Source organism: Zingiber officinale, chromosome 6A (assembly GCF_018446385.1).
Source record: "Zingiber officinale cultivar Zhangliang chromosome 6A, Zo_v1.1, whole genome shotgun sequence".
In the NCBI taxonomy this organism is placed as follows: domain Eukaryota; kingdom Viridiplantae; phylum Streptophyta; class Magnoliopsida; order Zingiberales; family Zingiberaceae; genus Zingiber; species Zingiber officinale.
In genome coordinates this window covers 32,954,817-32,981,934 of record NC_055997.1, presented here as the reverse complement: position 1 = coordinate 32,981,934, position 27,118 = coordinate 32,954,817, and the positions used below count along the sequence as shown (strand labels likewise).

General features: G+C 39.6%; 1 pseudogene; it reads right to left on the bottom strand.

Annotated features, from left to right (window-relative positions):
- On the bottom strand, nt 1–27,118 carry LOC121994735 (annotated as a pseudogene).

Genomic DNA, 27,118 nt, shown 5'->3' with positions numbered 1-27,118 from the left:
TTAACTATGGAAACATGATCTTACAGTCTGGAAAATCAGCCACTTGGCTCTCAAGCTAGCAATTGAAACTAAACTAGGGTAAGAGAATTCTACAACTAATCCATACTTAACAATGAATTTCTTCTGGTTGCAGTTAAGAATTTCACTTAAACTGCATTGTATATTTTGTTGCTTCAAAACTTTTTGCCTCCAGGCTCTTGTTTTTTCCATGCCGAAAGAACTCTAGATAATTAGCTATCTCACTGATATCTCTTCCCATTTCTTCAACCAAGAATCTCATTTTGGGTTCCAGGGATTTGCTGACACTTTTGATCAGAGCAGGTGGATATCCAGCAACCAAATTTGCAATTTGCTTATTGTGAAAGCCACACCATTTCAAAAATGCTAAGTTCGGTCTGAGGACCCTATCTACATCCCTACAAAATACTTCAGAAAATAGCAAACTACCCTTTGCAAACATAGTTCATCTAAGCCTATCCACTTAAGAAATTCTGTTGTCGGCCAAAGCCGTTTCTCAACGCTGTAACCCAGTAAGAATGGATTTTTTGCTAAAGTTTTAGTAATCAACCACTCCTTATTAAGGCCGATGATTGTGAGGAAATCAGTAATCTGAGTCAATTTCAGTTCACTGTAGCTAATGAGCCTTGGATTCAGCAAGAGCATCTTACCCAGTTGCTTCTCTGAAATGCCTAAAGCTTGGAAGAAAGCTAGCAGAGGACAGCTTCTGCTCAAACCTGTGAGAGAGAATGCCAGGAAATTTGGTTATGGCTGAGGCCACTTCACCAGGCTTTGATCCAAAGGTTGCAAGGCACTGGAAAGAAGGGACAAGTTTCTGATTCAAACTCAAAGTGAGGATCTTGGGGCACCATAAGGAAGCTTCCTCTTGTGAATACCAATGGATTCAAGGTAACCCCAGTTCTCACTGGCTCTCTCCCTTTCTATTGTTCTCCAACTGATTGCATCTCCTCAGCATTCTGTTGATTTTCTTGTCATCAAATCCTTTCTCCTTGAAGAGCCCGACCACCCTGAGCTTCGGAGAGCATCCACAATGGGCGGAGAGGGTATGTCTCCAAATATCTCCAAATTCTATTAAAAATCATTGGGCAAAATTCTTTTTTTTTTTTTCACTTTTAAAAAAGGTAAAGTTTATGAACCAACGCTCAATTTTTAAAATGTTGATCAAGAGACAGGCAAAATGTTGATTAAAATGTTGTCTAGCATTCGGCACACAGGGTATATCCATAGATGAGTCAACATAGTTGAATATAATTTGAACCTTAAATTTGTACCCTTCTACATATCCACACATGAGAGAAAATTTCTCCCCATGCATTTGTTCACATTGTCAATACATGTGAATCAATATAAATAAATCATCATACCATGAAACTCCCAATATGAGACTAAAGTCTCATTCATAATGAAGCATCTTTTCTCTTCAACCTCTTCTTCATTGACTTTTATTCAACATTTTCTATATATACATTATTTTTTTCATTATTAAAATTTCATCAATTTCAACTTTTTTTCATCCATCTATCTACCCAAAAAAAAAAAACACTATATATAAAAAATTTGAAGAGAAATGAATAAAAATTCAATTAGGAATTTGTTGAACTCTCTAACTATCACAAAAATTCAAGTGGAGAGAAAATTTTCAAAGTTTCCATGTGGATGAAAATAAGAGTTCAACCAATGAATTCTCGAGTTTCGAAATAAATTGATTTTTTTAATCTAATTTTCTTTAAATTTTTGGTATGTAGTGTTTTTGGTAGATAGATGGATAAAAAAATTTGAAATGGATGAAATAAATAAATAAATATATATATATATATATACCCACGTTGGTAATATTCATAAACTTTTTAATAATGTTGGTCAATTGAAAATTAATATAAATGTTGATAAATATATTAAATTTAAAAGTGAAAAAAATGTGAAAATCAATGTAAATGTTGATAAACATATTGAATTTGAAATTAAAAAAAAATTAAAGAGAAAGCTACCGCACAAATAGAAATAACGGGCAAAATTTTCTCCCCGGTATTTCTAATATCCCAATCTCCTTCCCTTCCTATGGTAGAAATTTAAGATTTAGAGATATTCGGAGAAATAACTTCTCTAAATATCTCATTGTGGATGCTCTAACCAGTGGCAGTGTTCCTTTCCATTTTCCTAAAAAAAATCGTGCTTTTAGTCTGAGATTGAGTGAATTAAACCATGGAAATCTAAGGACAAGTTGAAATCAAAGAGAAGCCTAACGAGATTGGAATCGCAGAAATGCGTTACCACAAAGAAACCAACAAACAAGTCACCAAATCAAGTTCATCCTTTCTTTTACTACCAATCCCCGTAATAGAATGAAATGGGAAATCTAAGACTTGAATCACTGCATCTGACATGACTACAGGAGACAGCATAATCCAACCGAGTCGCCGAAACACTTTGCCAACACAAAACAAAAAAAAAAAACAAAAAACAAAAAGGTCGAAGGCAAACTTACTGATCTTGTTCTTCCGAAGAATAATCCAGTGAAATCGAAGCCTGCAAGCGAACCAAACACTTCACTGAATCCTCACTTTATCTCACAGAGACCTTATCACGAACTGGTGGAGAATGGAGACGAAGAACCCATGAAAAGTAAGAACACGCAGTCTAATTAAGTACACTTCGCAGCTCCGTTATTCTCAATTTTCGCTTCGTCCCCTTCGAAACCTACCCGCATTACGCGTCAAAGTTCGACCACTGAATAAATAGGCAAGGCCGTGGCCTAAAATTATTTGCTGTGCCTGTGCTCGACCACCGGCAGAAGCCCAAGTGGAGAAAAAGGAAGCCATGCTCGGATGTCGTTCCTTTCTGCTTTCGCGATAGTGTATATTACGCAGAATTTTACGATTTAGAAAATGATCGCAGGCGGACGCTTCGGATGTGGTGGACGTCGTCGGAGGGGAAGAGAACCTTCAGGCAGTTCTCATATCGTGGGGTGGACCTCGATCATCTCCTCGATAGGAGTGTGCGGGCAGGTTCCAGATAGGATTGTGCGGGGAAGTCCAAGGTTTTCGGAGAGGTTTATGGAAATAAAAAATTGAACAAAGAAGATTCGAATTATTGTGGACGCGAGATGAGTTTTGTTTATTATATAACAGCAAAATTTTTTTTTTAAAGTTGGCTCGTTCATTATCAGGATAAATTAAAAAATATACAAATGACCTAATGTCAATATCCCTTAATTACGTCTTATTTAAAAAAAATTATAAATATATTAAAATTAAACTATAAATATTTAGATGATGACTAAATATCCTTCTACTTGTATAAGAATGTCATGCTGTCATACTTTTTAAAAGTAAGTATATATTGGGTGGGGGCATGTGATCCCATAATAGTTAATGATGCTCACGTTTTAAAAAAAAAATAATTAATGAATATTTTGTGCAACAGTGAAAATAATTTTTAATTTTTTTACTAATATATGTATTTAATTATTTTATAAAAAAATAAAAATATATATTAATTTGATCGTTGCAAAGCAACAGTTAAGATGATAAATCTCTTTGAATGTAATTAATCGTTACATAAATATTTTTAAAAAAAAAAAACACTATAAATAGATGATTTTTTTTCTTCAAGACTACAATTATTAACTCACAACCTCCAACTATTTCAATAAGAGATCAAAGTCTATGTCCCAATAATCTCATGTCCTCGTATCTTTTTGTCGATCGGACGGATTAGATCATATCTTAATGATACAATGTACTTCATAAAAATATTATACATATCTCAAGGATATCATGATCATCTGATCGAAAAAAAAAATATATTTTATTATTAGGACAGAGGATATGAACTCCTTTAATAATTTTATTATCTTTCTTTTATCTATTCACTTTGATGAATTCTATTTCTTATTCTAAATGGATGAAAATTTTAATGAAATTTTTTTAATAAATTTTTGAATTTACAAAATCTTGAGAAATATGCCACACCTCAAAATAGCCGCACTCATCCTAATTCTTGATTTTCTCGACTTTTCTCTCCGCTGCAGTGCCCACCAAATTTTCAAAATCTTGTGCTCCACAAAATCCACTAAAATTTTCAATATCTTTAATAATATCCTTCTTATGTATATCCTCCTCCAAAGCCATCACTGTAGTCTCAGATGAATCAAGAAGAGATAATATAGATACATTCGGAGCCGAGAAAGGACCCGCAACACAATTTTCTCTCCTTGAGTCTCAATTTTCACCACATTTGACATGAATCAAGAAGAGATAATATAGATACATTCGGAGCCGAGAAAGGACCCGCAACACAATTTTCTCTCCTTGAGTCTCAATTTTCACCACATTTGACATAAGTTGAGGTGGAAAAAATTGATTTCAATGTTGGTATGAAGACAGGTAGCAAACAAACATTTTAGATGGTAGAAGAGGAGCAACATCTTGCAAAATATATATCAATATTAGCACTACTCAACGATTGGTAATTCCCATAAGGATAAAGATTTTTAGAAATGTATTGAAGATTACTACAATGAGATTCGGCGACACAAAACTAAAAAGAGGGATTTTATGGCACTAAAGTCATATTTCTATGGATAGTATTCGTTGGTAAATGAATTTGGTGCAATGCACAATAATTTATGGGAGAATCGTAGGGAGTGACGAGGATATACTTATTAAAACACATATGAAACAAAAGGACGTTTATAAGAACAAGCCTTTTAAGTATGAACATGTGTGAAGGATTTTGAAAAAATAAACGAAATGCCTCCACAATTAAAGGATCATCGTGCTAGAAAGAAAGCAAGGATATCCGAATCAAAAGACACATACATTCTCATCCAACCCGAATACTAGTGCTAATGCGGACTATTATGAAGTGTACAAGTGTCCAATTGGGCAAAAGGTGGCAAAGAGGAAGAGGAAGAGGAAGAGGAAAGTCAATCATGCAGTGATAAAAAATAACGGAACAAACCATCAACAACATGAGCAACATTCAAAGGTATTCAACATGTAAAGTTGGGAAGATAGATGAATTCCATAATAGTGAGAAAGTTGAAGAATCTGAGCATTCTGATGTGATTATGATATCCTCATAAGGGATGCTTCAAGAATGACAAAGTAACAAGAGGATATACATAAAAAAGATGTGAAATAATATCCAAAAGATGGGGAATATCGTTGGTTCTAAAGAATGAAATATACAGAAATACGAAATCAGTAAAACTCACAGTAATCTCCTGTAGTAGATCTTGATCTTCGCTTGTCGTCGGAAGAATGATCACGAATGAATCAGAAAGTTCTTCAAGGTTCCATGAACCAAATCGCTCTTACACCTCGGATGTTCTTCTTCTCTGCCAGACACACAGTCTCGCCAGAATTCTGACATCACTTTTGTTGTGCTTTCATCTCCTTCACATACACAACACAACAACGTTTTCCTGATGCTTGCATCCCCTTTATGCACAAATTGTCTTGGATGCTCTTTTATAGAGGAAGATGACTCTTCCTCTACCTCCATTAATGGAGGAAGGCCAAAGGGTTGAAGATGAAGGGGGAAAAATCACCCTTTGATCTTCGTAATTCATATATCTTCCACTCATCCAAGTCAATCCATAAAGGTTAACTGGTCATAAAAATCATATAAGTCAAAGACTATATTATAATCATGTCACAAAGACTCTACAAAACACTAATTAGTCACATAAACTAAATAAGAACATCCAATCTATACTTTAGGAAAAATGATTCGTGCGACAGTAAGCACACTGAGCAATTATTGCTAAGAAGATTGTTACACCTTATATAGTTGTTATATAAAATGAATCAGAGACATCAATAACTTGCCTTTATCCTAGATTAATAATTTACATAATTATGAATATCTCTAATCTCTCATAATGATAATTATATCGAGAGTATGTTTTATATTCAATATTCACAATCATTTCTATACATAACAGAAATGGATCGACCAGTGAATAACATCAAAGATATAAATTTATCTTAATTTTCCTTCTTATCTCGAATCTATTCATTCTAATTAGTTGCTTTCTTAGTTATGGTCCATAGACTGAATCACCCATAGCCAAAAGGAAACATGCTAAAGTAGTAGACATTGATCAAAACTTCAAGTAGACAGCTAAATGTCACTTAGGATAAGATTGAGATTAACTTATAATCTCAAGAGTCTCACATAGTAGAGAAGCAGAGATCCATTCTCTTACTACCCTTATTATCACCATAGCATAAGTGGTATGAATTACATGCTACGACATTTTTCTCTTTACTAAAAAGAGCACATGTTTTTTTTTCAAAATTTAGCATCATATAGATTTTGATCTAGACATACCTAATATCTAATCCTAAATTCAACATATGAATTCTATTGGTGCAGTTTGCACTAACAGTCTAACTCAAGCTTTGATGAATGACAAATAAGTTAACTTAGGCATAATTGTGATCTAACCATTTTACCAAGTGTGCAGATAGGTCGATGGGCCAATCGAATATTTGGTGAGAAGTCCAAATAGAAGTTCAAATAGGTCGATGGACCGACCGAATATCTGGTGAGAAGTCCAGATAGGTCGACGGGTAGACTGGATATCTGGCGGGAAGTCCAGATAGGTCGACGGGCTGACCAAATATTTGGCGAGAAGTCCAGATAGGTCGATGGGCTGACCAGATATCTGACAGGAAGTCCAAATAGGTCGACGACCTGACCGGATATCTGGAAAACTGGTAAGTAAAGGCAAGTCATTGGAGGAGAGTGACTAAGTGATGATGCATCCCGATTGAGGGGACAATAAGCGTCAGTTCAGGTTAGGTCCATTTCGAATCCTTAATTTGAGACCTTGACTAGTTTCTGACCCTAGGAGGATAGGAACTAATTACTACTGCTCATTATTATTGTACTAACACTTGACTTGCAGGTCATTACTTGGTTTATTGGACTAATGTTGTTTTGCATGATAAAAGAGCAAATTTACTTTTGGATAAACAGTGTCCAAAGGTGCCTTCAAGCAGTTGAAGGTGCCTTCGTACTATTCATCGAAGGTGCCTTCCATGACTATGGAAGGCACCTTCCGCTGGATGAAATTTGGACGAAGTCGTGGATAGAGGCCGAACTATTTGGGATCAACTTTTTCAAGTTGGAGGCACCTTCAATGGGTATGGAAGGTGTTGGGACCAAAATGTAGCTAGAGGGGAGGGGGGTGAATAGCTCGTCACGTGCTCGTGTGCTTCGTTGCTTGTTTCTTCAAAAATGTGCAGCGAAAATACAAGAAACAACTACAACAATGCTAACAAATGGATTTTACTTGGTATCCACCTCACAAGAGGTGACTAATCCAAGGATCCACACACTCACGCACCCTCCACTATGAATAACACTCCTTTATGGTAACTACCAAAGGCGGAGAAGCCCTATAATCTCTCGATACAAGAAGAAAGCAAAGGGAAAAACAAATACAAGAAATCTTACAGGTTTTACAACCGAAAACCCTAACCCTAGCTTTCTTCTTCAGCTTTAGATCTGTCTCTTGACTTGGAAAACCTCCAAGAACCTTCAAGAACTAGCGATCTGCACTTTGTGGAGAAGCTGTGGAGTTTCTGTGAAGATCTGAGATGAATGCCGTAAACTCTACCGAATGAATCAAACGCCTGCAGCTATAAACGACGCCAACAGTCGAATCCTGATCGATTGGATTGCTCCCAATCGATCAGGGGAGGCTTTGGATCGATCGGCTGATCGATCCAGAGTGCCTCTGTGCTCTGGAAAAATGCCTGGATCGATCGGCTGATCGATCCAGGGCTTATCGTGCGAAGTCGCGCCTCCCAATCGATCCACTGATCGATTGGGAGCTCTGGATCGATCGGCTGATTGATCCAGAGGTGTTCTGTTAGCGCGATCCTTCTCCCCAATCGATCCACTGATCGATTGGGAGGAGCTTTGTCGCGGGGACTCACCCGATCGATCGGTCGATCAATCGGGCATGATCCAATCGATCGGCTGATCGATCCAGATCTTGGTTTTCACCCAAACCAAATCCAAAACCCCCTAAACCAACATTCAGTCAACCATGACTTGTTGGTACATAAAACCTAGCATCTAGTCACCCTTGATCAGCTAGGATTCTCTCACCAAGTGTTTGGTCAATTCCTTTGACCCACTTGGACTTTTCTCCTCTTGCCAAGTATCCAGTCAATTCCTTTGACCTACTTGGACTTTCACCAGATGTTTGGTCAACCTTGACCCATCTGGATTTTTCTTGCCTGGCTTCACTCACCAGGACTTTCACCTAGCTTCACTCACTAGGATTTTCACCTGGCTTCACTCACCAGGATTTCCTTCTGTCTGGCTTCACTCACCAGGACTTTCCTTCTGCCTAGCTTCATTCACTAGGACTTTCTTCTGCCTGGCTTCACTCACCAGGACTTTCCTCTGCCTAGCTTCACTCACCAGGACTTTCCTTCTGCCTAGCTTCATTCACTAGGACTTTCTTCTGCCTGGCTTCACTCACCAGGACTTTCCTCTGCCTAGCTTCACTCACTAGGACTTTCTTCTGCCTAGCTTCACTCACTAGGACTTTCTTCTGTCTGGATTCACTCACCAGAACTTTCTAGTCAGGTATCCGGTCAACCTTGACCTACTTGACTTTCCTTCACATCTCAACTGGTCAACCTCGACCAAGCGGGAATTGTATCAACAATTTCTCCAAATGAACAACTGCACCTGTATTATCCATATCATCTAAACCCAATATATTGTCAAACATCGAAACCCAAACCAAGACTTAAGCTTGGTCAACCAGGTCAACCTTGACCTAAAGGATATTGCACCAACAATCTCTCCCTTTTTGATGTTTGACAATACCACATGTTAAGTTAGGAAATTAGGCTAATCTCATAGCCTCAACTCCCTTCATACCAATATCTGAATGATGGTTCCCTTCATTCTTTTCCTTTTCTATAGAGCAAACTCCCCTTTTAGGTACTGAAGATCTAACTTAACCATGCATTCTCCCCCTATTGGCACACATCATAAACATGCCCCCATCTTTGGGCACACATCAACCACAACCTCTCCCCCTGAAGAGTTGCTTATCTTTGTTCACAACTTCACTCATTGTGATCAACACGATAATGACGATCACATACCTTTCATTATCATCAATGCTCACCCTTGAACATTAACCACTTGAATAACCCAAATGAAGGTCTCATACCCTTCATTTTTATCAAATGCTCATCTATGAGCAAATTCCACTTAAACAATGAGGATATCCACTCCCCATTAATTCCCAATGCCCAACCTTGAGCATTTTCTTTAAAAGAAGGTTAATCACCTTCCTAGGTATATGAAAAATAATTTTCATGTCCTTAAAGAGTAGCTCCCCCTAAAGACATGGTCGTACCTTCTGTCATTGCACCAACAATGACTTGGAATCCCTAAACCTTTAGGAAATCCAAATTTAGATGTTTTGAGGTTCAAAAATTCAATATTGAAGCAAACCTCAACCTAAACTTCAATTTAGTCTTCCTCAACCAATCCATCCTTGTTTTCAACATGAAAACACCCTTTTTTATGTATACAAATGTATTTTGATGGGTTTGGAATGGTTACCTAGACTAAACCTGGTTTGGAATGCGGAAATCAGGCTTTCCCAGCCAAAATCAGCTTTCTCAATCGATTGGAGTGGGGTCCCAATCTATTGAATTGCTTGAATCGATCCACTGATCGATTCAGCCAGTCTGGATCGATCGACTGATCGATCCAGCGAGCTTCTGCTCGCGAGAATGGCCTTCTCAATCTATCGGCTGATCGATTGAGGCACTCCAATCGATCGGGTGATCGATTGGAGTTCTGATAGTTGCTGAAATTCCATTTCAGTCAACTTCAGAAACCCCTAGAAAATTCTACAAAAATCCAAAAATCATGAAAATCGTTGTAGACATTATTTAGGGCATATATTATCATGTAAAAATAATTTTATAAGAAAATACTTCATATTTTCCAAGATTGACACAAACTAGAGAACTTACAAAAACTTTAGTGTTTTCTTCTAGTTTGTGCTCAACTATTCAATGATGATCACTATCAAAAGAGTCTTCATCAAGGTTTTTCAAAAGCATTTTAAAATGATTTTCAAAACCAATATCCCACCATGTTCCTTGGGCTTAATGCACATGACTTGTACATTAGCTTTCCCAATGATGGGAAAACACATACCTATGTGTTTTGATGAACTTAAAACTCAAAAGAATGCACTAAATCAACATCTTGAGTTTTGTTCATCATCCTAACATCTCACTTGTATCTAATGTGGAATAAAACACATACAAGTCACCTTATGGGTCTTTGTGAGATGTAAAGTTTGGTTTTGTCCTAATCTTGGGATCATGCATATCTATTTAGACATTTTTGAATATTAAACATCCGCCAAGGATGTTACTTGTTAATTAGTGCCATTAGTCCTTAATAAACAAGGAATTAAAATGATGCATGATGATGTTATGACATACATCGAAAAGAAATAATTTTCAAAAGGAAATTTCCTATAACTATATGATACATGGATGACATGACATGGTATTTTTGTGTTTTTCAAAATAAGGCATGAGTGCAAACACAAATAAATAAATATGATGTCATGACATTTGATGGGCAAGCAAAGCATGACAAGTTAGCATAGATAAAATACCTAGATTACCTACCTAAGTATCCTTAACCCTTAGCTAACTTAAAAATTTGAACCCTAGATTGCCCAATTTTCCCAAGAAACTGTCAAAAATCAAATTTGACATTTCTTTTGCTTTTCCTAATTTGTGCCAATTTAAATTAAGCATATTCCTCAAATTTTGGCACAATTTACTCTTTCAAAGAGTAATCAATTTTGAGTTAAAGTTAAATTTGCCTTTAACTTCTTAAGAACATACCAAAATCCCAACTTAGTAGTTCTTATGATTTTCTCAAATTGTGTCATTTAAGCTTTCATCCAATTTCTTAAAATATGACACATTTTACTCTTTCCAAGAGTAAATCCTTTATCCTCTTCATTTTCAAAAGTTAATAATAACCTTGAAAATGCTCCTTGAGTGTTAACTTCATCATGATTGGGTTAACTACCCTTCCACTTAGAGTTGACACTCTCTAACCCATCTATGGGGTAGAGAAGATACTCCTAGGAATCCAAAACCTATTGGTGCTCCTTGGATGCTCTAGGTACTCACTAGGGATAACCTCCCTAGATTCCTAGTGATCTTGTTTGGCTTCTTAGAAGCCTTGGTCACTTTTTCTAGGTCAACCCTAGGGATTGCTTCCCTTGTGACTTTCTTAGTGACTTTCTTAGACTTCTTAGAAGTCTTAGTCACATTTGTTGCAAAAATACTCTTAGGAATAACCTTCCTAGTATTGTTGACTTGATCACTAGACCTAGGGTTGGTTCCATAACTATATGGAACCCTATGGTAAGAAATTACATCCTTCTTGGTTTTAGGTTTGTATCCTAAACCCTTATGACCATTGGATGACTTTGATACTTCTAGACCTAGGTTTTGACTCTTTGACCCTTGTGTCATATTTGTGATTTTTCTAAGAGTCCTCTCTAATTTGTCAAGTCTTGACCTCAAGACTTGATTTTCCTTCCATAATTCTTCAACCTTAGGTTTTTCACTAAAACCTTGATTTTTCTTCTTCTTAGGCAAATACCTAGAATCCTTAGGGTTCTTGCCTAAATTCCTATCTACCTTTCTAAACCTAGGTTGAGAAGTTTTAGCATGATAAGCTACATGATTTTTCTTAACTTTATCATGCCTCCTATTTTCATGGTAAATAGCATTGAAATGATATAAATTTGAACTAGCATGCTTTTTACCATTATTTAAAAGGGTAGGCTCAATAAATGTTACCTTTCTTTTTACCTTGGAGGCTCCCCCTTGAGTTGAGCTTCCTCCTTGAGCCTTGACCGCCTTCTTCCCGTTGGGGCATTGCCTCCGATAGTATCCCTTTTGATTGCAAGAGAAGCACACAATGTGCTCCTTGCTCTTCTTGGTTTCGGGAGCGGTCTCCTTGGGCTTCTCCTTGCCCTTTTGTACCACTTAGCCCTTCTTCTTGGCCAATTTAGGGCATTTACTTTTGTAAGGCCCTTTTTCCCTACACTCAAATCAAATGATATGATTTTTGTTATTTTCTATTGAAATTATTATACCTTTGCTTGTAGGGGTGGCATTTTCTCCTTTTGATCCGGAGGTAGAAGCTTCCTCTTGATCCGAACGTGATACTCCTCCAATAGATTTGTCTTGACTTGTGGAGGTGGAAGCTTCTTCCTCCACTTCTTCTCTTGACCCGGATGTAGAAGCTTCTCCTTCTTCTTGATCCGGTGTCACCAAAGATTGCTCCCCCTCAATCCTAGAGGTGGAGGCTTCTTCATCTTCATCTTATATATGGAACAAGGAGTATCCTCCCTCCTTGCCCTTTTCATCGCATTCCTCTGAAGATGAAGCTTCTTGGACTTCTTCTTTGGAAGTTGAGCATCTCTCAACTTCGGAGTCCTCCTCTTGGTCTTGCTCCAATGAGGCGCCCTCTTTGGATTCCTCTTGATTCGGTACAGTGGAGGGTTCTTCATGGAGCTTAGCCAACTTGCTCCAAAGCTCTTTGGCATCTTCATATTTTTCAATTTTGCATAGAATTGTGCTAAGCAATAAATTAACCAATAATTTGGTTACCTTGTCATTTGCTTCGCACCTTTGGACTTGCTCCGGGCTCCATTTGCTCCTCTTGAGAACTTTACCCTTTGAATTTCTTGGAGCCTCAAAGCCTTCCATTAGAGCAAACCATTGCTCTATCTCCACCATCAAGAAATTTTTGATCCTTGATCTCCAAAGATCGAAGCTTGTCATTGTGAATGGTGGAGGCACCCGTGTGTCAAATCCGAGTCCATCTTGGAATTGCATCTTGAAGTTGAGATTCTTGAATTCTTTGACTTTGATGAATTTGCTCCAACTTCTTCACTCTCTAGCTTTGCTTGTTTTGTTTGCCCCTTCCGACGATGATTCCGGTGAAGAGCGACCTCGCTCTGATACCACTTGTTGGGACCAAAATGTAGCTAGAGGGGGGTGAATAGCTCGTCGCGTGCTCGTGTGCTTCGTTGCTTGTTTCTTCAAAAATGTGCAGCGAAAATACAAGAAACAACTACAACAATCCTAACAAATAGATTTTACTTGGTATCCACCTCACAAGAGGTGACTAATCCAAGGATCCACACACTCACGCGCCCTCACAAGAGGTGACTATGAATAGATTTAAGAGATTGTTTGGTCTAAGTCAGAGTACATACATTGACAAGGTACTACTATGGTTTGCCATGCAGAACTCCAAGAAGGGATTTCTACTGATGTCACATGGTGTGAGTCTTTCGAAGACTCAAGGTCCCTCTTCTAGAGAGGAGAGAGACCGCATGGATCAGATCTCTTATGCTTCAGCCATAGGATCTATCATGTACGTCATGCTATGTACACGTCCTGATGTCTCGTATGCTTTGAGCATGACAAGCAGATACCAATCAGATGCAGGTGAAAGTCACTAGATAGCAGTCAAGAATATTCTTAAGTACTTAAGAAGGACTAAAGAATATTTCTTGATATATGGAGGCGATGACGAGCTAGCTGTAAAGGGTTACAGTGATGCTAGCTTCCAAACTAATCAGGATGATTATCGATCGCAGTCGGGGTTCGTGTTTTGCATAAATGGTGGTGCTGTGAGCTGGAAGAGTTCGAAGCAGGACACAGTAGCTGATTCTACAACAGAGGCCGAGTATATTGCTACATCAGAAGCAGCAAAGGAGGCAGTTTGGATCCGCAAGTTCATTACTGAGCTTAGGGTGGTTCCTAGCATAGTTAATCCCATAGAGCTCTATTGTGACAACAATGGAGCAATAGCACAGGCCAAGGAACCTCGCTCACACCAGTGGACCAAACACATACTACGGCGCTTCCATCTCATTCGAGAGATCATCGATAAAGGAGATGTAAAGATTTGTAGAGTACCCACTGAGGCTAACATCACAGATCCTTTGACCAAGGCTTTGGCACAGAGAAAGCATGATGGTCACACTAGGTCATTGGGCCTTAGAACCTATACTGATTGGCACTAGTGCTAGTGGGAGATTGTTAGTTAGAGCCCTACAGCCAATCATTTGATGATTGTTGTATGGACTCGTTGTATCATATTCTTATATATATAAAGATATTTGTTTATGGTTATTATGCTTACTTGTATTGGTGTCAAATAACTAAGTATAATAGCGTCCTTGAGTAGAAGGTTCTTACCTATATCAATCGGTTAGTTGAATCGATAGTGAGATGATATAGGGAACACTACTCTTAATCATTCCTAGTCAAGTATTAGCATTCAGGGACAATGTTAATGCGATGAGACTAACATGTAGGTTAACTCGATGACTTGATCTCACAAGTCATGGATATGGAGATATCAAGTTGACACATGGGTATACATTGGAGAATGTATACTGAATGACCCGCCATGAGAAAGTATCATGGATCGTTATATGAGTGTCATATACTTTCTCATGTGGCTATTAGTATGGCTATTAGTCCTTGGACCTAAAGTCACCATGGTTCCCTACATAAGGAGTTGCATACTTTGGCTTCGTCAAACGTCACTCGTAATTGGGTGGACTATAAAGGCGATTACTAGGTATGTAACAAATTATGCGGAGGGATGTGAGTGATGTAGATGGGATCTATCCCTCCTATATGATGGGAGAGACATCGATATTCTTGATAGAGTGAGACCACTAAGTGCATGGTCATGCCCAAATGAGTCAATATGAGATGTTGAGCTCATTTGATTAAGTGAGTCTACTTGGGATTCAAGATTTAGATTGATTAGAGGATGACATGGTATACGCCTCACATTGATCAATCTAGATGTCAAGGATAGAAGGACACTTGTCATATATTGTGAAGAGTCACAATTAGTAGTCACAAGGTGATGTTGGATCTCAACATTCTTGTAACTTGGGTAGTAATGATGTGTTGCTAGATACCGCTCATTATTTATGCTTCTAAATGGGTTTAGGAGCATTGTCAACGTTACAAGAACCTATAGGGTCACACACAAAGGGAAATTAGATGGAGATTAGGTTCATTTGATGAACCTAAAAGATTAGGTTCATGTGATGAACCAAATTGGATTAAGAGTAATCCAAATTAGGCTAATTGAGTTGGACTCAATTTGGTTCATGTGTTAGATGAGTCTAATTTGTACTTGGACTCATTGAGTCAATTTAATTCAATGAATAGAGATTCATTAAATTAAAATTGACTTGAACCAATGGTTAGATTTTATCAACCATGAGAGAGAAGTGGTCAAGTTTGACTTGACTTGAAAGGAACATGAAGAGTCAAGTTTGACTTGACCATTTGCCACCTCATTGGTGAGTTGGCATTAAGTGGGCCAATGGTGATGCTCCACATCATCATGGTTGCTTAAGTGGGATGCCACCTCATGAGAGTTACCAAGAGTTGTGACTCTTGGCATTCCATAGAGGTTATAATCCCTCTTAATGTGGCCGGCCACATGAATTCAAGTGTGAGTTTCATTTTGTGTTGAAACCTCCTTCTTCTTCCTCAAGCTCTCAACATATCTCCCTCTCCTCCTCTTTGGCTGAACCTTTCAAAGGTGCTAGCACACCTTTTTATTAGGTTTTTCCATCTCTTGCTTGTGTGGATACACATAGAAGAGCATCTACTTTGATACTCTCGAGATCCGACGAACCTTGGACGAGCGGGATTAAGCGAAGGGCTTCGCATCAAGGGTAAATTCTTATCTTGTAGATCTAAAGTAGATCTAGGCTTAGAAAACTCGTACGTGAAAGTTTTTACGAAATTTTAATCTTCGCACGGATCCGGTGGCATGGGAATTTCGGGGTTTCCGCAATGCAAAAAGCGGTTTTTGCGGCCCGAAAAACCCAACATATCTAACCATAGAAGAGTTCGATTTCTTCTTTCAGCAGCCCCATTTTACTATAGAGTTGCAGGGATAGTGAGTTATCTAATAATGTCTTTTATCATTATATATTATCTTGAACTGATCAGACAAATATTCACTTTCACGGTCATGTGTGTAAGGTTTTAACCTTATTTTCTAATTGATTCTCAATTTTGTTCAAATAACGTTTGAAGCAATCTAAGCTTCAAATTTATGAGAAATCAATTACACATGACCAAATCATGTGAAGTCATCAATAAATACAATGAAATATGAACTTCCTGTTAGGATGTATACTAAAAGTCTAGCTTTTGGTATAAATATTTATCTAGAGATAAGAATCACATTGGTCAAATGTCTACATTTATAATAAATGTAGTTATTCAATTAATTTATATTGTAGATAACATGGTGTGTGGTGTCACACACAGATGATCATGTTATCAGTACCTTATAAATTATAAATAGTAGCTCACGACCAAGATGGAAAGGAACAAACCATTGCAAGGTCGTAGTGTAATTAGGTATTAGTTTATCTTAACTATATAATTACACTAGTACACTTAGAGTGTATTGAGTAGGACCATTAGAGGTCGTTTCTTTTATACTGACTTTATAAAGAAACAAAGACCTCAGTTATTATGGAAGTGTGTGCTCTTAATCCTAATATAATAACAAGCACATATATTTGATATTTATTTCTTTAATTTATCAATGGGTGAGATTTAGTTCGATAAATCAATAAGCCCGATAAGTTGAGAAATGATATCACTTATAGTGTCTGTTGTTGATTATAGAAGGAAACTGTGTCCTAGTGATCTAGGTTGATAATGTCCCCAAGAGGAGCTCATAAGGTTTGTCATGTTAAACCCTGCAGGTGGATTTAGTCTGACATGACGATAAGGTTGAGTGGTACTACTCTTGGACTAAGATATTAATTATGTGAGTTGTCAGTAACTCATTTAATTAGTGGGCATTCAACATCTTAAACACAGGGAGACTAACACACTCATAATAAGAAGGAGCCCAAAAATGTAATTTGGGATTGGTGCGGTAGTTCAATAATAGTTCTTTAGTGGAATGAGTTATTATTGATGGAATTAATTTGTGTGTTCGGAGCGAACACGGGAAGCTTAATTTCATCGGGAGACCAAAATCAATTCCTTCTCTCGGTCCCTATCGTAGCCTCTTGTATATAGAGATTTATACCCACCACATACCCACCTTCTTACCCAACCTATAGGGGTCGGCCAAGCTAAGCTTGAAGCTCAAGCTTAGGGTCGGCCAAGCCTAAAGGTTGAGCCTTAAGGTGGCCGACCAATAGCTTGGAGCCCAAGCTTAGGTGGCCAGCCACATCATATTAAAAAGGGATTTTTTGTTAAAATTATTTCTTATGTGGATATCATGGTTTTAAAAGAGAGTTTAAAATTTTAATCTTTCCTTTTATAGCTTTCTACAAAAGATTAAGAAAAATTTGAAATCTTTCCTTATTTGTAAATTGAAAGGTATATTTTAATTTTGAGAAAACTTTCCCTTTTTAACCATGTTCATAATTTAAAAGAGAGCTTAAAAATTAAATATTCTCTTTTATAAGTTTCTACAAAAGATTAAGAAAAGATTTGATATCTTTCCTTATTTGTAGATTAAAAGATATTTTAATTTTTAGAGATAACTTTCTTTTTATCCACATGTTTAAAAGAAAGATTTTAATTTATAAAATTTCCTTTTTACAAACCACCATGAAGGGAAAAATTATTGGAGAAATTTTTTATAAATTTCTGGAAACAAATTAGGAAATTTTAATTTTTATTTTAATTAAAACTCTCCTTGTTTTGGGGAAAGAGGTGGTCGGCCATTATTATTAAAAGAAGAAAATTGTTTTTAATTAAAATAATTTTTCTTTTTCATGGCAAAAGAATTAAGGAAGTTTTTATTAAAATTTCCTTATTTGCCAAAACCAAGGATTATAAAAGAGGGGGTAGAGGTGCTTTAATTACGAACTACTCTATTATTCTTCTCCTCTCTTTTCCTCCTTGGTGGCCGACCCTAGCTTCTCCCTCTTCTCTTTTTCTTGTGGCCGGCGGCAACCCCTCTTAGAGCTCTTGATGGTGGTCGGTTCTAGCTAGGAGAAGAAGGAGAGAAAGGAGGTTTTGTTTCTTGCATCCCTTGGAGCTTAGTGGTGGTGGCTGGACCTCTACTTCTCTTGGAGAATTGTGGTGGCCGAAACCTAGAAGGAAGAAGAAGGTGCTTGGTGGTTCTCGTCTCGGAAGATCGTTGCCCACACAACGTCCGAGGTTAGAAGAGGAATACGGTAGAAGATCAAGAGGTTATTTTTGTAGGACCGTTAGATTCGATAGAGGGGGGTGAATATCGATTCGAAAAAACAAGAGTTTAAACGCAGCGGAAAAGTAAACGAACACAGTTGTTTTTTACTTCGTTCGGAGCCTGTGACGACTCCTACTCGAAGGCCCGTGGTCCTTGACCACTTTCGTTGGGCAATCACTATCAATTCGAATATTACAGAGTTAAGTACAAGAATTGACAGATAAAGAAAATACCGACAATAGAATTGAAACAAAGCCAGCACTGAGTCGGAGAGCTTTTCGTAGCGTCGCAAGAGCACAGAGCAGCAGATCTTGGATTCTTAGTTGATATTAAGCTCCACCCTTGCCCCTTCTTTTATATGAAGCTCAGGGTGCCCCGGATCCCTTCCAGGCGCCCTGGTGAGACGTGGCAGGTCCAACCAGTGAGCTCCACGTGGCGACGCGCAATCGGCCCGGACCTCCGGGCGCCTGGATTCCTTCCGGGCGCCCGGACCCTGTTTTCCCGCAGAATCCGTCCTGCAAGACAAACGTTAGTCCGGAGGCAAATATATATCCTGTAAAACAGATTGTTAGCACAATTAAAGTTCAACAAAGTAATAGCAAAGAGTATGACTTAGATTCCGTCTTTCCGAGTCCGGAATCTAGTCACGATCTCGACTTAGATATCTGAAATGGATCTAAGCCGGATCGACGCCTAATGTTCCCTTCCCGGGAACGCGTCCTCACAGTCACTCCCCTCCAGTGACTTACCCTACTTACCTGCCAGACGTCCGGTCAGCCCTTCGACCCGTCTGGACTTCTCGCCAAGCGTCCGGTCAGCTCGTCAACCCGCTTGGACTTCTCGCCGGCTATCCGGTCAGCCCGTCGACCCGCTTGGACTTCTCGCCAGCTATCCGGTTAGACCTCACTTACCTGCCAGACATCTGGTCAGCCCGTCGACCCGCTTGGACTTCTCGCCAGCTATCCGGTCAGCCCGTCGACCTAGCTGGACTTTTCCTGCACACTTGATCAAAGTGTCAGACAACAACACAACTAACTTAACCTATTTGTCATTCATCAAAACCTGGGTTAGACCGTTTGTGCTACCCGCACCAACAATTTTTGCTTACAAAGAAAGGTATAACTAGTAATTGTTTTCCGCATCATACTAGTTTTTATTTGTATAGTTATTTTTGGAAATACCAAACACAAGAGGCATATGTTTCTAGAGTTTTCGGATTTGTTTCGAGTTTGTGTTTCTTTTGTTTTATTTTTCGAATTTGTGATTCAATTGTTCTTTTTGGTTAAACCTAGAGTTATTTATGGAAATTAAATATTAGCTTTCCTTAAAAGGCTTTGTCTAGGCGGTGGTGGTTGCTCCCATATCCAAGAAGGTCATGTGCCTCGTCATGTAGTCCTGGAAGCCAATTTTGGAAATTAATATTTAATGGAATTAATAACATAGGTGGATTTGAATCAATAGTGTTAAGTTCCGCTTGCGATTCAAATCTAAACCATCAAGAACAGATAAGTTAAATTTGGAATCAATGATGTTAAGTTCCGTCTGCGATTCCTAATTTAACTTCTAAAGAACACAATAGGTTATTTAAGGAAAGGTTCGACACTTGTAAAAAAAATTTTATACAGTGGAACCGGTACGTTTTCCTAGGACTAACCAACACTTCCATTTATAGCCTTCATATTCATTAGACCACAAATATCTGAATGAATTAATTGTAATGGTAATTCAGCTTTAATAGACTTATCAAATGATTTCTTAGTTGCTTTTACAACAAGACAATGCTCACCTATAGATAAGTTAACTTTTGCAAGAGTGTCAAGTAGATCCTCTTTAACTAATCTATTCATTCATTCTTGTCATATGTGTTCTAATCCAACATGCCAAACTTCATCATTTACATCAGCATCGCTAATAAGAGCAATGTTATTGAGTTTAGGTATGATGTTCTTATTTACTATGATCTAATATAAAGAAACACATTATTTTATAATTCAGTGTATTTCACATGTATATAATTTATGATTGACTCAATGTTAATTTGAGTTGGTTTACAAAATCAAGCAGCAACTACGTTTCCACTCATCATTTACATAATTCAATCTAACCAACATTGATCAATATTATTATATACATCCCCTGAAATAAACTAATCATTAAGTGAGTAAATCATGAATGAACTCATCATTTAAATGAACTAATCATTCTTTTAAGACTGCTAACACATAACATTCCTTTTCTTATTTGTTAATGCATAACATAACATTTCATAAAGTAGTACTGTTCGTACATAACAACAGTTTCTACTATATGATTTTATTAAATTTAATGGGTGAATACTATTCATATATAATGATAGTAATAACAACAATACTCTAATAAGCTAGATAAGCTGACAATACTACCACTAGGATAAATACTAATGTAGCGATCAACACTATCCTGTTCATCTTGGATTCAATTAGGGCAATCTTAGGTAGACCAACTTCAGGATTCTCTATTGGATCTACATTCGGATCCTCTTGTGGATCCTCCTCAAATTCTTCTGGATCCTCTTGATCCATATGGTGAAGTAGCTCCGCATACAATTGTGCATATGAGATTCACCCTTCGGATAGCCCCCATAAATGGTGTGATACTTCATTGAAGTGTTCGGTAGTGATCAAACCAAAAAAACCTAGATCCTATAATTATCTAGGATTGGAAACTCTTCTTGTTCGAGTTTCCAGAATAATTGATCGAGCTATCCAATATGTTTGCTAACCCCGTAAAGTGGATCATACTTTATCTCCTCAATCGCCTCCCTCAGCTCATTCCATCGCACATTATGACGGATCATCGTGTATATCACCATCAGCTTCTAGAATTGAAAATAATAATGTTAGTAATAAACTAACAAACCAGTAATAAAATTGGTGTTGGAGCAATCCCGATGGTTCCTGCTACCATGTGTTTTGGTGTTTAGGCAAAGAGTTTAAGTTAGGTTCACCCTTGTATTTGATATGTGTATATGAGCGTGCAGGTTTGTAGGATACACATATGACTCAGGTTGATGGCTTCGGGTCCGGTGAAGGATGGAGCATCCGAGGGACCATGGACAAGGCAGCAAGAACAAGGGCCGAGGGAAGCGACTTCGAGGCATACCCGAAGGATAGCATTGGGACGAGCCACGAGCTTGGGTGAATCCGAGGGATGAGAGCCAAAGGAAGTAGGCTTGAAGGCAAGAGGGCAAAACTGCAACAAAGAGTCAAGTGAGTCATAAGGGTGAGGGTCCGAATGTTGAGAGATTGTACTCGGGTACCAGTCGACTGGTGGTTTCATCAATTGACTGGTGTAGTTGATTGGGCAATCAACTGAGAGTGAATAGAATGCTTTTGTTCGCTCGACCAGTGTGGAGGAGTCGACTAGTACTTTTACTAGTCCACTGGTATCGAGTCGTTGGGATATAATGGTCGAATCTCTATAAAGGGCAGTCGACTGATGATTTTGGCAGTCGACTGGTAGGCGGGGTTTTTCAACCTGTGGCCTATATAACCAAGGCTTGGAAGCTTGGTTAGAACTGGAAAAATTAGACTTGGTTAAAGTCTAATTAGTAGTCTACCCGTGCTCAAGGTTTTCCTTGTGTCCAAGAGGTCTTGGTGAGCTTGTGGCGAGGTTTCTCCACCCACAAGGATGTTTGAACTAGCTGGAGTTTCCAAGGACTAATCCAAAGACGGATTGAGAGATAGTCCACCTTACGGACAGCCGTGGAGTAGGAGCAAGTTATGTCTTAACCATGTAAATCGACATGTATTGGTTTGCATTTCCTTTCTTAGTCTTAATCTTTAGTTTTCGTATTTATATTTGTATTGTTTGTATTCCACTATGCTAACAAATACATAGGAAGCGATTAATTGGGGGCATGACTATTCAACCCTCCTTCTAGCCGACCACAAAATCCCCAACAATTGGTTCATTTCAACTTACACATATGCATAGAACCAATACACAGAATCCATAAACAAAAAGAAACATAAATTTCCTTTATTTGAGAAGCTCCAGTTGACTAACACACTGAACTGGTCGATTAGGAAATTAGATCTTAAGCATTAGTTTATTCCCTTGTCCTCATTAGAACTAATCTAATTGGGATGTTCAGTTGTTATTATTTAACCTAAGTCCATTTAAGTCTAACTCGGACTTATTGATTAAACTAAGGTTTGTTTGATCAATCATAGCCCATTGGACAATTTGGCCCAATTTTGATCAAATCTGACTTATTAGAATAAATCTAGCATACTTGATCAAATCTAGAAAAGATCCAGTCCAATTAGATTCAATGTTGTCTGATTAAGCCAAATTAGTTAAACCAACCAATCATTTGAACCAGATTAGAGTTTTAAAGGACTAACCTGATCTAGTTAAATCAACTAATGATTTAAATATGACCTCAGTCTAACTAGACCAAACTGGTCTAGTTAAATCTGTTAGGACCCTTGGAGGCCAGTAATGTTAGGATCGACGATCGCGGCTAGAGAGGGGGTGTGTGAATAGCCGCCCCAAATTCTTCGCGTTTCTTCCTACGATTAGGGTTAGCGCAGCGGAAATGAAACCGTAGAAATGAAAAGGAAGAAGACAAACCTCAAACTCGATGGATGTAACGAGGTTCGGAGGTGATACTCCTACTCCTCAGCGTGTCCGTAAGGTGGACGAGCCCTATCAATCCGTCAGTGGATGAGTCCCCGGAGAACCGGCTAATAAATACTCCTTGTGGGTGGAGAAACCTCGCCACAATAGCTTGCAACAGCAATATGGAAATACAAAGAAGAGCAAGAACAAAATACACAATGAATGTATAAATACTCGCTTGCCTTCTCGTCGACTGAAGTCCCGGATGAAGCACCAACTTCACGGACGAATGCCAATAAGCAACTCAGTCGAAGAAGCTCACACGAAGCTTCGGAGCTCAGCAAAGCTCAAGAGCACAGCAGCGGCTCAGTTCAGAGAAGAAAGAAGTAGCAGCCCTCGATCTCCTTTTATAACATCTGATATCCTGAGCCAACCTGCGAACCTGCAAGCAAAAAGGCCAGAACACAGAAGCCCGAAATAACCTAGCCGTTGAGTCACAACGGCTAGTCCTGGACCGATCAGGCTCCACCCTGATCGGTCCAGGGTTCTTCTGATCGGTCCAGGGTTCTTCTGATCGGTCATGGAGACCGATCAGGCTATATGCTGATCGGTCCCCAGACCGATCAGAATGCTTTCACAGAGAATTGCCCAACTCTCTGTGCGTACCCTGATCGGTCCCGGGGACCGATCAGGCTTCCTGCTGATCGGTCCCCAGACCGATCAGTAAGCTCACAGAGGCACACTGATCGCTTTCTGATCGGTCTCCAGACCGATCAGGAAACCACAGTACCAGTGGATCGGTCACCAGACCGATCTAGGTCTTGGTTTTTGCCCAAACCAAGTCCAAACCAATATCCAGTCAACCTTGATCTCTTGGTACATCATGCTTAGCATCCGGTCACTCCCTTGACCTGCTAAGACTCCCCCACCAAGTGTCCGGTCAATCCCTTTGACCCACTTGGACTTTTCTCTTCGTGTCAAGTATCTGGTCACTCCCTTGACCTACTTGACCTTCTCAACACCAGATGTTCGATCACCCTTGATCCATCTGGATTTTCCCTTGCCCGGCTTCACTCACTAGGACTTTCACCTAGCTTTACTCACTAGGATTTTCACCTGGCTTCACTCACCAGGATTTCCAATCTGCCCGGCTTCACTCACCAGGACTTTCCAACTGCCTGGCTTCACTCACCAGGACTTTCCCACTGCCTGGCTTCACTCACCAGGACTTTCCCACTGCCTGGCTTCACTCACCAGGACTTTCACCTAGCTTCACTCACTAGGGTTTTCACAACTGCCTGGCTTCACTCACTAGGACTTTCCCACTGTCTGGCTTCACTCACCAGGACTTATCCGTCTGCCTGGCTTCACTCACCAGGACTTTCCACATCCGGTCCAGAGAACGAGCTATCGAGCTCTCTCTGACCACAGTTCGGGGAACGAACTACCGAGCCCTCTCCGACTCCCATCCGGTCCAGAGAACGAGCTCCCGAGCCCTCTCTGACCACAGTCCGGAGAACGAGCTACCGAGCCCTCTCCGACTTCTCATGTGCCAAGCTTCCATACTTGGACTTCTCCGTGCCAAGTCTCCATACTTGGACTTTTCCCGTGCCAAGCTCCCTGCTTGGACTTTTCACCATGCCAAACTCCTTGCTTGGACTTTTCACCATGCCAAACTCCCTGCTTGGACTTTTCCCATGCCAAGCTCCCTGCTTGGACTTTTCCCGTGCCAAGCTCCCTGCTTGGACTTTTCCGAGTCAGGTCAACTTACCTCGGGTCAACCAGGTCAACCTTGACCACGGGTTGCACCCACAATCTCCCAAGCTTGTATCCTTGTAAAACATCAAGATACAACTTTTCTGTTCACGTCAAACATTGTCAAACATAACTCGTCAAACATCAAAACACAACTCGAGTCAAGTCAACTCGAGTCTGGTCAACCAAGTCAACCTTGACCTAAGGTTGCACCAACAAGTAAGAGGGAGATGTGAATTGTCTGTAAAAATAAAAAACCTTTCTCTATTTCCAACTCAGATTAGTAGCAATATCACAATTTTGATTAACAGAAATGAACAACTAAATAGAATAAAAGAGGCCAAGAAGTTACTTGGTTACAACCTACGTAGTTGCTAATTAAAGACAAATAAACGTACTAAAAATCTCCTTTGTTGAAGGCGGAGAAGCCTCTAATACTCGTTGACAGCTCAGAAAGTATTTAGGAAATGAATACAGAAGTTGTTACCTATTTCCTAGGTCCAGGGGGGTCTTTTTATAGCCCCTAGGAAATCTTATATGGAGCTAGAAGGCGCCTTCAATAAGGTGGAAGGCGCCTCCAGCGAGGTACCAAGGGATAAAACTTTATCCCTTGGCAACGGTAACATCAGCCTGGTCGAAGGCGCCTTCCATAGGGATGGAAGACGCCTTCGTACTGTTCATCAAAGGCGCCTTCCAGCCATGGAAGGCACCTTCCATAGTGAGCGTAGAGGCGCCACGGAGACACCTCGGAGGCGCCCTCAATTCCGTTTGAAGGCACCTCCAGCAGCATCTTCAGCCTTCTTTCGCTCTTCTGCTTCTCCGATTGCTTGGATAATCGCCACCATCCGAAATAGGGCTCACCCGGACCCATTTTTTTGCCTTCTCTTTGAGCAGGCTTCCACTCCAGCTTCTCATCCCTCAGAACGTTGCACACGTCCTTCTCATCCACCGGTGTACTCTTCCGCAGCAGCTCGTCCCTCAGATGCATCGAGCCCATCGTTTCCCTTCCCGTGTCATCCTTCTCGCTAACTGTGTCTTTCGCTCGACTTCTTATGTTCCTAAACTCCTGCACACTTAGACACAAGAGGCAAACATAATATGACATAACTTAACCTAGTTGATCACATTGAAACTACCATGGGGTCTAACAAACACCAAGAATATACTTGGTTCAAAGCCTATGGTGACTCCTACTCCAAGGCCCGCACATGAAAGTGTTTTTCGATAGGCAATCACTAATCAGTCGGAAAGAGTATAAATATAGTTTTACAAGTAATTTGAAAATTAAAGAATACCGACAACTTTGTATAAGGAAATCTTCAGTAGAATCATTGTCGGAGCTTTTGGGTGTCGTAGAAGTGTTTTTTGAGTAGCTCGAAAAAGCGAAAGTTTTTCGTGATCTTGTTGTGAAGCTCTTGGTCGGAGCCTGCTTTTATAGGCTATTCCGGGCGCATGGACCCCTTCGGGCACCTAGAACACGTGGTTTGGCCAATCGACGCGCACCACATCAGCTTACAGATAACTTTTGAGTTCCGAACGGCTGGACCAACTCCGGGCGCCCGGATCAGCTTTTTCCAACCCCTTGTTTTCTACAAAATAAAGTTAGTCCAGACATAAAACAATATATATAATATGAGATTTGACAACCTATGACTATCTGGTTCTGACTTTGAGTTTCATTGAAACTCTAAGTCGAATCAACGCCTACTATTCCCTCTTCGATGAATGCGTCCTCACCTACTCCTCTCAGGAGAAGTTACCTATTGTCAGACCGGTTCTCCAGACCAACTAGACTTTTCCTCAACCCCCGAGGCTTCCGGTATTCATGTTGGACGTCAGCTCCACGACCCATCCAGATTTTCACTCGGTCCGCGACCACCAAGATTTTAACCTAGAGTCCCCGACTCTCGGATTTTGCCCGAAGTGCTCGACCCGTCAAGACTTTCCACCCAAGGTTACTACCCCCCCGAACCTAGGGTTACCACCCCCTAGGGTTTTCCACCTGACTAACTGCAGCTAGGACTTTTCATCACCTAGGGTTACCACCCCCTAGAACCTAGGGTTACCTCCCCTTAGGGTTTTCCACCTACCTAGAATCCACTAGGACTTTTGCCTAAAACAACTTAGGACTTTCCTGCAAACTCAATTAACCTTATTAGACAATAAGACATCTTAACTTTTAAATCCTTTGATATTATCAAAACACAGGTTTGATCGTCTTGTGCTTCCTGCACCAACAGAACTCTCCCTCCAATAGCCCTTGTGAGAAAGCACTCACAAGGATCTCCGGCATGGTTGAAGGGACTTCCATGGCTATCTGGTTAAATCTAGTGATGTATGCCCACAGTGCCTCCTTGGGGCCCTGCTTGACCACGAACAGATTAACATTCATCTTCTGATGGCGGCGGTTGCTCAT